The 11,367-nt window shown below is 42.9% G+C and overlaps 1 protein-coding gene across 8 annotated transcripts in view; it reads left to right on the top strand.

Annotated features, from left to right (window-relative positions):
* The first annotated feature begins 8,717 nt into the window (after positions 1-8,717).
* Positions 8,718-11,367, top strand: part of ATP2B2 (ATPase plasma membrane Ca2+ transporting 2) — a 313,761-nt gene continuing 311,111 nt past the window's right edge. For 5 of the 8 annotated variants that reach the window (XM_054076383.1, XM_054076378.1, XM_054076390.1 and 2 more), the window contains exon 1: positions 8,719-8,863. The gene's annotated coding sequence lies outside the window, so the exon portion shown is untranslated. Of the gene's footprint in view, positions 8,864-11,367 lie in introns of all 8 variants that reach the window. The other 3 variants (XM_054076388.1, XM_054076385.1, XM_054076386.1) reach the window with 2 other exon arrangements.

The following is an 11,367-nucleotide window of genomic DNA, read 5'->3' as shown; positions in this document are numbered from 1 at the left end:
TGTAGCTTGACTAGGTGACATCTGAATATACGAGCACCACTTCTGCAAAGAAAGGAGGGTTCACTTGTCTTTACCCACTTAACAGTTGAGTCATTTCCTATAAATACAGTGAACATAATGAGGATTTAGACATGAAACTGTCTGTACTAGCATTTTAAGAACCAATTTTATATTTTTTTGTACACTTGAAATACATGCCAGACTAATCTTAGAATGCCTTTTAAAGCTTAGCAAGGTCAAACAAGTGCTTTGTGCAATCACACATGTAAGTTGTATCTAACTTTTCATTAACTTTTCAGTGTGCTAAAAAAATATGCATAATTCATTTCCCTGCTGTTTTTATGTAACCATACGATAAATGAATAGGAGAGGGGGGAAAAAGGATGAGAGATTGGTGAAACTTTGTCATATGTGTCTACTGCTGAGAAACCACTATGACTGCCAACTCAAAGAGCATGCCACTGTATAGCTTCATTTTTATTCAGATCTGGATAAGTAATATAATTAAAAGAATATTAGTCTGTAGTAAGTACATCTACTCAAACACTCCCTTATAATTGTAGAACTCTGTAATAATTACTGCTTTAGTATAGACTTTCTGATTAATGTATGCCATCGCAGTTCGTTAAAAGTAAGTAATGTGCATATGTAGTCTGTGAAAAGTTTTAAGGAGCAGATGAAGACTTGCTGGGATCTTTGCTGTGCTATGAAAGCTGGTAGCTTTTCCTTTAGCGGTTTACTCTTCTCCCTCATACTAGCCCTCTCTTTTCCAAATATTGTCTCTTCATGCCTAGGTTTTCTTACATACCTGAACATGCACTTGGACTGTCTTTTGTGCTTGTGTGCAGGTCAGATGATGATCACGGTATCTGGGCGGATGCTGCTTTGCACCATGCGAGTTGATTCACTGCCTCATCTAAACCGTTAACATTTGCTTTAGTGCAGAAATGTGTGGATTTGCCTTAGCAAAGGTCTCGTGCCATTGAATCAACTGTGTATTTGGCCAACGCTCTGAGATTAAATGCAGAAACAAGTAATGAACCAAGAAATAACCCAGACGCAGCAGAAAACTTAAAGGAGACAGTGATAACTTAATTGACAAGCCCTAGCACTGCCTGCCTCCTTCATCGATAGAGAAAGTCAGGAAACAGTCTGGAGTCACCCAGGGTACCAGGGAGAGAGTCTTCATGCTCATCCCAGCGTGTTCATTCCTAGAGAAACCAAATCATTGAGGATTTGAACCAAAATGAATGATGATAAACCAAACAGGAGGATTTCTGAAAGACTTTTTAGTGTTAGCAATGGTCACCAGGCTGTTTGTGCAAGCCATGCGAAAGGCTGGCATACAACCCACCATGCTCTTTTCAAACCTCACTCTAGCTTTCGTTTTCTGATCAGTTTGTTCCTGCTGCTGAGATCCAAGCTTTCAAGGTGTAATTAGAATAGCTAGCTGTGTGTAATAACATTTTAGTTGCCATGCTCAGGAAATAACAGCACAGGTTTGTTGTTTTTTTTTTTTTCTTCTGCTACTCAGTCAGAAAATGTTGTTTATTTTGATGAGATAAATAAATTGTAATGTAATCTATAAAAATAATATTTGCCTCATTAGGTGGTGTTTGCAAATGAGGACAGAATATGCCTCAGCCCCGAGGCGATGGCAGACTAGTAGCTAAATGTCGTTTGCATAGGCATTGCAGAGAAACCCGAAACACATAAATTCCTTCTTAAGAAAATAATACTGCTCCTAATGACTTGTTTGTGGCAGGGTATCATCTACGTGAAAAGTTCAGACTATCTCTAAGAGGTAATTATATCTGAAATCTTTGGGGGGAGGCAGTGGAGTCGAATAGTTTCGTGCTTTATATTTGTATTCTGTAAAAAATGCTATCCCCAAGGTACTTTTGATCCCATCCACACCAGAATGTGCTCAAGATAAGGCAGTACCTCCAGCATCCGTAAGTCCAGAGAAACCCAGGTCACTCCAGAAAAGCATTTTAAAATAAAATTCATCCTTGTGTTGATCCATGATTAATTAAGAGTTGGATTGACAGATACAGTGCTTTGGATGCACTTTCTCAGTAAATTGTTATTGCTGATTAAGATTAGGTTGAAAAATTTAAATGACTATTTTCTTAGTGGTAGGAATTAGACACTTTAAGCAAATTTGTATGATCAGGTGGTGGAGAATAGGATACAGGGTACAGAACAGTTGAGGCTGGAAGGCACCTCCAGCTCCGTGCTCAGAACCTTCTTGGATTCCCTCCTCTGCCTGCCTTCTTTGATCTGGGGTAGTCAGTTGATGCTATAAGTTTATGCTGATGGAAATTAAATCAGAATTTATTGTCTGAGGAAAAAGCTACAAATCGTTTTAAAGTAAGAGTAAATTTTTACCTAGAAGTTCCAAATCGATATAAATTGATAGGTTGCTGAAATGCTACAAGAAAACAAAAACCTGAATGAAAAAACACAAGAAAAAGGCTTGTACTTTTCCCACCCATAATGTATTCCATGTCCATATTTTTCACTTCCTGCTGTTTACACTCATCACTAGAATACACATCCAAAATCATTAGATAGGTATATGGATTTAATTATAGAACATTATAACAGATTAATCCCATTTAAGTGCCTAATTTCCGTGTGTAGTCACCTTAAATTCCTCTCCAGATCATGGAAAGACACAAATAGTGATACTGAAGAGGTTTTAGGAGACTTGGAATATCATCTGCGTGTGCTTCCTTCTCTTCTCGTTGTTTTACGTGTGCATGTATGTACGTAGCGTGTGTGGTGTGTGCACTGAGAAGAATGCCCCAAACTTCAGCACCGCGGCTCAACGTGATCAGTATCAGCCCCTGTCATCACAATGATTTATTATGTGCGTGGGCAAGATCTTGGCAAGAACCCACTCCTTTAAGACTCAAAGCCTGCAGGTGAGGTCACACGCAAATGTTAGGGTTGTACCTGCCAGGAATATGAACCATACCGCTGCCGTTCCTGCACACAGTTAACCACATAACCCACCGAGACAGTACATAGTTATCAGTCATGCTGGTAACTGTGGAATTAATTTGCAGTAGGCTTGGAGGTACCTGAGTCTGTCCCTGTCTGACAGGAGCACTTACATTCATCTCGCCTCAGAGCTTGTTTGTAGTAATTGCTGAGATTCGAAGGGACTATTTATAGAGTGCTTTGGAGGAAGTAGCACTATTTCATTAGGAGAAATTTTGGCCGGGAGTTGGCAAAGTGAGAAAGCGGACGTCAGTGTTGATAAATTGCAGAGCAGCCTAACAGCATTGTTACCTCCCTTTTGCAGTGACATGGGTCTCCTGAGCGGATCCAAAGGCTTCCTGATTGTTTTTCCTGGCATCTATGACTTAAAGCAATCACTTGCTTAAAATTCATGTTGGCAGATTTGCCTTGTCCTCATGTTGTTTTTTATTAAGAGCTTGAGTGTGAAAGGTGCATGGGCTTCCCCAAAACCCAGCACGAATGGCAGTTACAACCTGCAATCCGAATAAGATTTAAAAATGTTGTTATTCTCAAAGAAAATTAATTATTCTTACCCAAATGGCAGCAAGCTAGCCCTGGTATTTATGCAGTGACTGTGAGACTGTGTCTGGACTCTGTTTGCCTTGCTAAATCCACTTTTACTTGCAGCGGGAGTTGTGTGTTATTGATAAATATTTTCTTTCAGGAATTTTGTGTAGTATTTTTTCTGGAAGTTTCCACCGAAACCATTGATGACAACTAGTGTTTAAGTCAATTATTCTGTTTCCCTTGAGAAACTACTGTGGAAAGCAGGGACTGACTTTTAAACTTATAGGAATGTTGAGCCAAGTCTGCCAGTACTCAGCATGTTTTCCAGGACTGACCTTTAGATACTGCCTTGTTTTCACTGCCTTTTTGGATTTTACTCTTGCTTCTGGAGTGACCCACGTACCGTGTCCAAGGATTTAATTACCTTCCCCTTTCAAAATCTTTGTTACTACCACTAAGGGTTATGCAAACTGTTGCCCATTTCACTCTGGCGATATTTATTCTTGGAAGGCAAAGTCAAACAAATAGTAGAAAAATCAAAAGAAAAGAATCACGTTTGAGGTAATTATTTGTGATTGGGATTGCTGTCCTCAAAATGCAGCTAAAAGCGGTCTTTTTCTGAACTGTAAAATAACTGCTGTGATTTAACATTCAGCAGTTCACTGTCTTTTGTTTCTCACATCTACAGTGTTCTTGGGGGGGTTTTAATCCAACACTGTGTCCACTTGAGCATTTTCCCCTCACATACATGCTTGTGAATAAATATATTCAAGAAAATATGTAAGTCATTGTTAAAATTATGCCATTCTTACTAAAACCTGTAATTTTGCCAATTGGCTTCTCACAGTAATCTATGGAATGGGTCTTATATAGGATTTTGAATTCTTTTAAAGCAGACTTGCTGCATAACTTAAGAGGATTGTCTCGATGTTTTGCAAAAACGTCTGAATATTGCACAAAGCTTTCTCACAATTTACTCTATGCACATAAAAAAACTTTGTGACTGCTAATGAGTTTAGGGGTAAAAGAAGTTGTGCTGCCCCCATTTATATATATGTATTTTGCAGATTATGACAAACTGAGTCAGATTATGCATCTGGCAAACTAACTCATGGTCCTATCAGAAAATATTCTATCATACTCTTATGTTCTCTCCATTTGCCTTATTCTTCCGTCTGTTTGTGGTAGTTTTGTATTCTCTTTTTGCGGGCTGCTTCTTGTTTGGGAGGGGGGGTGTTGGTTTGTCTTTTAGAATAAAGTTGTGGACACCTCTGTGAAGTTCTAAACGCTGCAGAAAATGGTGTTTTATGTTGTTTCTTACTGAGTGCTTTTGGGTGCAAGATCATCAACTTTATGGCAGGTTTAAAAAATTACTGACAGTTTGAGGATTCTTTTTGCCAGACGAGCACCAGATTTGTTTTATAGAGATCTCAACTGTTTGCTTTCAGTCGATTTTATTTCTAGCCCGGGTCACCAGTGCCCGCAGGGTCCACACAGGCACTTTGTCTGTGTCTGGCCCATACGATTGCTCTCAACATCAGATGGATGTTGAGGTTCCTCTACTTCTTGTATAGCTGAAGCCAGGACACGTCAATGTCATTTCACGTAAGAGCAAATACAGTGTGTGATTTGCACTTGACTATTTTTGCTTTGATGCAGGTTGCACACTGAATTAGAACTATGAAACGGTGGTTGCAGAATAGCCTAATATATCTAATAATCCTCTGGTCAATCTATTTTATTTTTTTTCTCAAACCAGGCAGAGGGCATATTTTTGTTACCTTCTCCCAGGGTCTCCTGGATCGTGTATGACTTTTAAACATTAAATGCAAAAAGCAACTGCCTCATGCTGCCTGCTACAGAACTTCATGGCAACGTGACAGAATGTGTTACTGTGACATCCTTTGTCTGCCATTACGTTTGCTCTTAAAAACAACAGAGATTTAGGACTGGCTTTTCACTGGGAGGCTGTGATGTGAGGGTGTGAAATTACTGCAGGAGATCGTTCTGGTGATTCACAGGGATATGCTTTCTACTGTATCAGATGCTGGACTTATGCCATCGTTTGGTGACATATGATACCATGGGAGTTTTTTCTTAATAGTAACGAAGGCTGGGTCTGAACATTTTGGTAATTAAATGTCTGAATTCATTATGAAAGAGTAGGACTTCGTGTCTGCGAGTCAAATATGGGTACCTCCCTGGTCCTCATATTTCACAAAGCTCTGTGCTGTCATATAACAACAGCTCGTACAACATTTCTGCCTGCTTCGTAAAGAATGATGACAGGTTTTATAACTGCACTTTGCTCTCTTAATCTGCGTACTACTACATTTTTGGCAGATCAAGTATTCTTCACTCTTAGTGTTGCTGTTTGGCACCAACACTTCAAAGGTGAACTCTGTAAGTGAATAAGAATTCCTTGGGATGGAAGATGTGAAGCTATGATATGAAAACATCATAATTGTATGCTTTACTACATACTTCTAAATTTAGCAGTTTCGTCAAGGATGCTGAAATATGAATAGCTATTTCGTAAGATATATATATAAAAAACATATAATACAGCCAAACTATAAGTTGTTGAATCGGCATCCATCATACCCGCCTTTTTTTAAGTTTCCTTGAAATTCCTCCTCCATTTTGCTAGCAAGGAAATTAAGCTCCAGGTTGTGAAAATTATCTGAAGTTGAACCCTGAGAATAACTGTCTGACAAGCATAGTTTGCTATTAGATTATTCGAAGTGGAGGCAAGTGTAGTGGCAGCGTGTTTGGCGATTACGTGATCTCTCGTCCTTCACATTCTTTTGACAAAGTTACCTCCACTGTGCATATATTCCCCTCATTAACCACGAAAAAGAGGAAGAACTTAAAAGAATATCTAAACTCACCTTAGGTGAGAGAGCGTGCAGTGAATTCAGGGAAGAACATAACGTGAATGGTCCTAATCTCCAAAACGTACTGGAAAATGTTAAATTATAGTAGATTAGTTGACACTGTTACTGTTAACATCATGCTTTATTTTGCAGTATTGTTAAAACCTGTATTAAAGTGATTAGGTTCCTGAAAATACTGCAGTCAACAAAAGAGGTTTTCCAAAGGGAAAAAAAGGAGATGCTGAGACCTCTGTCACGTAGTCCCTACAAAAATGTGAGGATAGCTTCTAAATCTGTTAGGAACTTTAAAAAAAAGATTCTGTATGACTGTTGGCAAGGGAAAATATTTTCATAGACAGAAGAGATTAAAATGAAGAAAGTTGCCCTGTCATTGATTGTTTATCACTTGTGATAAACAGCCATGCACGTTCTTTATTTGAAAAAAACAGAAATAGAGGCTAAATATCTTAAGATGGAGAGGAGGCAGGGAAAGCGATAATTGGCTTGTGCTGTTCTGGTGCCGTTAGTCCCAGCTGCAGTAGCTGACCAGCTGTGGATGTTGTGACAAATCCTGTGCTCAGAGACTCTCCTTCTGCATAATATTTAAATCCTGAGCTCTGCACCGTGATCCTCAGTGTTTAGCTGGTGTGGTGGCGTGTGGAACCCAGTATTTTGTGAAAGTGGTCCGTAGGATGTAATGTTCCATGCAGTGCAGAATTATCAGTCAACTGTGTTTGCACGCAGCTAGTAAGAATGCACATCTAATGATTTTCAAATGGTACTCCAATTATCTGCTTTAAATGATTAATAAGTGCAGGCTGAAAATAGAACCACATTTACCTCATGTTTGCATGATTATTTTTGTAAACATTTCATTCAGGCTTCCTCTGCCATCTTTCTAAGCATTGTCAAAACAGAAATGCTGCTATTCTGGAATAGTTTTTCTCAGTTTGTTTGATCTTCATGATGACCCAGAGCGATGTAGCAGGGGAAAACACCAGAAATGTTGATTCTTGGTTGACAGGAAGCATGTGGTTTAAGATCAAATGAGAAAACTCATTTAGATATTTGCAGAATAGTTACAGGTTTCTAATTTTTTTCCCAAAGCCAGTAACACGGCGACAAGTACAAGTCTATATTTTGCTAAAAAGCTTTCTGAAAGGACTAAAGAAATATGGTCACAGCTTCTGCCAATTTTAAATAAGTTAGAATTAGTTTTAAAAGATGTGGAGGGATTTGTACTTCTTTTCTGTCGGCTGTCCTACTTTTTCGTTAAGTCCTTGCCGAGATAAGGTTAAGACTGGAATTTAAATGGTGTTAAGGAAGAAGCCAAGATAGTAATCAGAGTATAATTAACAGTGTACCATCTCTCCGGCAGCCAGGGCTGGCCAGAGCTGCTATTCACCACTAAAAAGTGGTGGAAGATTTCCAGTGTTCCAAGCAGAAATGCTAATGTTGTTTGCTGTAGCGGTCAGCAGGTGCTGGGTGATGCGCACGAATCCTTTACACCAAACAGAAATCCATCCCATCTACCAATTTTTTTTTCCCACTCTTCAAAATTCACTCCGTTTAACTTTGACGACATTTGGTAACCGGTTTTAACGCTCGTGGCAGAGAGATTATATGGCCCAACAGCGCTGTTATGAAACCTCTGTGCAGACCCCGGGAGGTTTGGTTCAATGCCCGTCGTTACCACCTCTGGCAGCGATTCCGAGATGCCATCCTGTTCTTGGCAGCACTGGGACGAAAACTACTCCTTTCGAAGGACGGGGGGTTTTTTTTGACTGATTTTCGAATACCGGCACGTTAGATCCTCGGTCTCTGTCACGCACATCCTTCGTCGAGTGAAAATGGACAGGCTTTTTCCATAGGTCCCGTGTCCCCATCTCTCAGAACCGGGGTCGGGGGTTCCCCTTCTGATTTTTGGAGGATTCTGACTGAAAACTGAATATTAAGAAAAAAACCCCAGTGGGGTGTGGTTGGTGGGAGACCTTTGTGTTGATGGGCGCCACTAACGCCCCTTGCCCTGCAGCGCGGTCAGGGCCGCCCTCAGCCGCGCCCCTTCCTCCCCTCGGGGTCCCCTCATACCCCCCCTCCCCTCAGCTCCTCCTCCCCTCATATCTCCCCTCAGCTCCCCCTCCCCTCGGCTCCTCCTCCCCTCATATCTCCCCTCAGCTCCCCCTCCCCTCGGCTCCTCCTCCCCTCATATCTCCCCTCAGCTCCCCCTCCCCTCAGCTCCTCCTCCCCTCATATCCCCCCTCCCCTCAGCTCCCCCTCCCTTCAAATCCCCCCTCCCCTCAGCTCCCCCCCGGTTCCTCCCCCCCTCATTCCCGCCGCCGCGGACAGTGCCCGTGTTCCCGCCGTGAGGCGGAGGGAGGGAGGGGCGCCGCCCGCCCCCGGCTGCCTCGCGCACCGCCAGCAGCGCCGGCTCCGCGCCCGGCTCCGCGCAGGTACGGGCGGGACCCGCGGGGAGCTGGGGCCCCCGGGAGAGGTGGGGGGGCGGCGGGGATCCCCCGGTGTCCTGGGTGCGCGCGGGCGGGGAAGGGTCCGGCGGGGCTGAGCCGCCCCGGGCACCGCGCTTGGCGTGAAGGCTGCGGCGGGGAGCGGGGCGGGGGACGGGGAGAGGGGCCGTGAGCCCCCGCAGCGCCGAGGAACGGGTCTGGAAGCCCCCGCGGCGCCAGACGCGAGGCTCATGACTGTCTCTCCGGAGCGGTCGGTGCCCTCGGCCCCGCTCCCCGGTCGCGCTGCGGGCAGGAGAAGCCCCTCGGTGTCCCCTCGGTGTGTCCGCTGGAGCCCCGCGGCGGGGCACGGGTCGTTGTTCGGGCAGCATCCCCGAAGCCCCGGGGCGGCCGCGTCCCGGCGCTCACCCCGCGGGGCGCAGCGGGGCGGCTCTCCGCAATTTTGCCTTGATGCTAGAAATGCGAAAGAACGAACGCTGCCTTGCGTTCCGTGCCTCTGGAAGGCCCGGCGCACTCTAGGCAGAGGAAACCTCTCTTTTACCTGATTAAACTGCCAAAAAGTTTACTTCTCGCTCTGCATTTCTTACTGAGCGTTTTTGCTTGAAGCTTTTCCTTCTTGTGCTGTTTTACTGTATCAACGCAGTTTAATCCCTTTCTAGTGCTTGCTTTATTTTCTGTTTAAAGTGTATGTTGTAGTGAAATGGTATTTGAGAAGCACGGATACCAAGATAAGGTGCTGGGAAGATAGGTAAGCCCAAAGCAGTGGCGTAGATTAGGACTTAACCGCTGCTAAAATAAACCAAACCTGCTGTAACTGAACTCCCAGACAGTAAAAAGAATCTTTTAAGGAATGCTGGTATATTGCTAGTAGCTGCTGCAGATCCTCAGTTACGTAAGCAGCTCTTTGAACCGAGTGGGACTGCACGCATGCGGTCGTGTTTGTGAGCCGCTCTTTGGTTTTGATCCTGTCTGCTCACTTGCACGTGACTGATTTTCATGTGGCGACTCAAATAGAAATTGGCATTTTCATGACTTTTCTGTGAAGAAGCGGTTGCATGTTGCGTTGTCTGTGTATCTTGCTCATAAACTCATTCACTATTCTTTTTGATGGCTCTGTGATCTAATGGTGAGCTCCATTTCCAAAGTGAGCAGTGCTTCAGGTTCTTCCTAGAGCAAAAGAATATGGAAGGAGCATTTGAGGTAGTGTCAATATTAGCATTTTTACTTTAATCTTTAATGGAGAGGATGTTTCGTTTAATCTTATAAGGCTGGTTATGATGTTACCTTTAGTTCCTGTTTGAGGTCGGTACCAGTTCTGTCCATTGCTCACATGCTGTAAATCCAGGACCACAACCTCTTGATTACCCAGACTCTTGAGTGTGATACTTATCCAAGTTTCTGGCATGTCTCTCCATCCAAACCAAATCTTTAACTGTGCAGTTGGCTTTTTCCTGATTACCTTAAGTAAACTGTTACTGTTTTTGAGACGTTCTCAGGGGAGATAATGGGTGCACTTATGTGGGGGATCCTGAAGTGCTGTCACTGTCGTTTTGGAGGACTGCAGTGGGGAGAGCGAATGAACCATTATAATAGCTGGTGGACTTGGTTTGGTTTTCCTCAAATAGGCGTCTGGTGTCATTTGAGATGGCTCAGCGGCCATTCACACCGCTTCAGAGGGCTGTGAGCCTTCACTGTGTCCCATGTCACGTATCGACACGATAGGGCATCTCAGATAGCAGTAGCTACCTCTTCGTAGGTAGCTGAGCTAAACCTGATGCATTTGTCTGGTTCTTTATCTTTCGTTAGCTGGAAATAAAGTACTGCGGATTGCTTACTACAGTCACTTTAGTGACGTGACTAGAACGTGGGACTGTTTGTCTGAATATAGATAAACTCTAAGGGAGCACCCAGAGGATTATCGACATCAACAAAACCTGCACATTCTGATTATTTGCCCAAAACTTCAAATAGGCAATTTCAGGTATGTCAAGTGAGGTAAAAAAGAAAATCCTGATATTCAAAATACCCTAAAGCTTGCCTTGTGACTTCAGAATAGGTGCAGGATGACGAATGCGGATGGGGAAGGATAATCTGTTGACCATGAGGAAAAACTAGAGTGATTATACAAGAGTTAGGTGATTGTTTTAATGACACTCTGATGGGAGACAATAATGGAGGAAGTAGTTGGGAACAGGACAAAGGTTTACCTTTGTGTGGCTGCTGAAATCTTTTAAAATAAACATTTCAATGAATTTCAGACTCCTCATGAAGTGTAGTATTGGAACGTGTGGGTCAGATATACTTAAGAATTCTGTCCAAAGCCAGAGCCTTACATGTAATATATACTGTGCAGTCGATGATTGCAGTTCACAAGTTCAGAGTGGAACTTCAGTAGTCCTTTGAAAGAAAAAGCGTGTAAAACTAAGTAAAGTATAAATGCAGGCTGCTTTTTTAAAGAATAGAAGTGGCAAATGCAAAAGGCTGAAATAGTTTTA

Source organism: Cuculus canorus, chromosome 11, assembly GCF_017976375.1.
Source record: "Cuculus canorus isolate bCucCan1 chromosome 11, bCucCan1.pri, whole genome shotgun sequence".
Classification (NCBI taxonomy): domain Eukaryota; kingdom Metazoa; phylum Chordata; class Aves; order Cuculiformes; family Cuculidae; genus Cuculus; species Cuculus canorus.
This window is presented reverse-complemented; position numbering and strand designations above follow the sequence as displayed.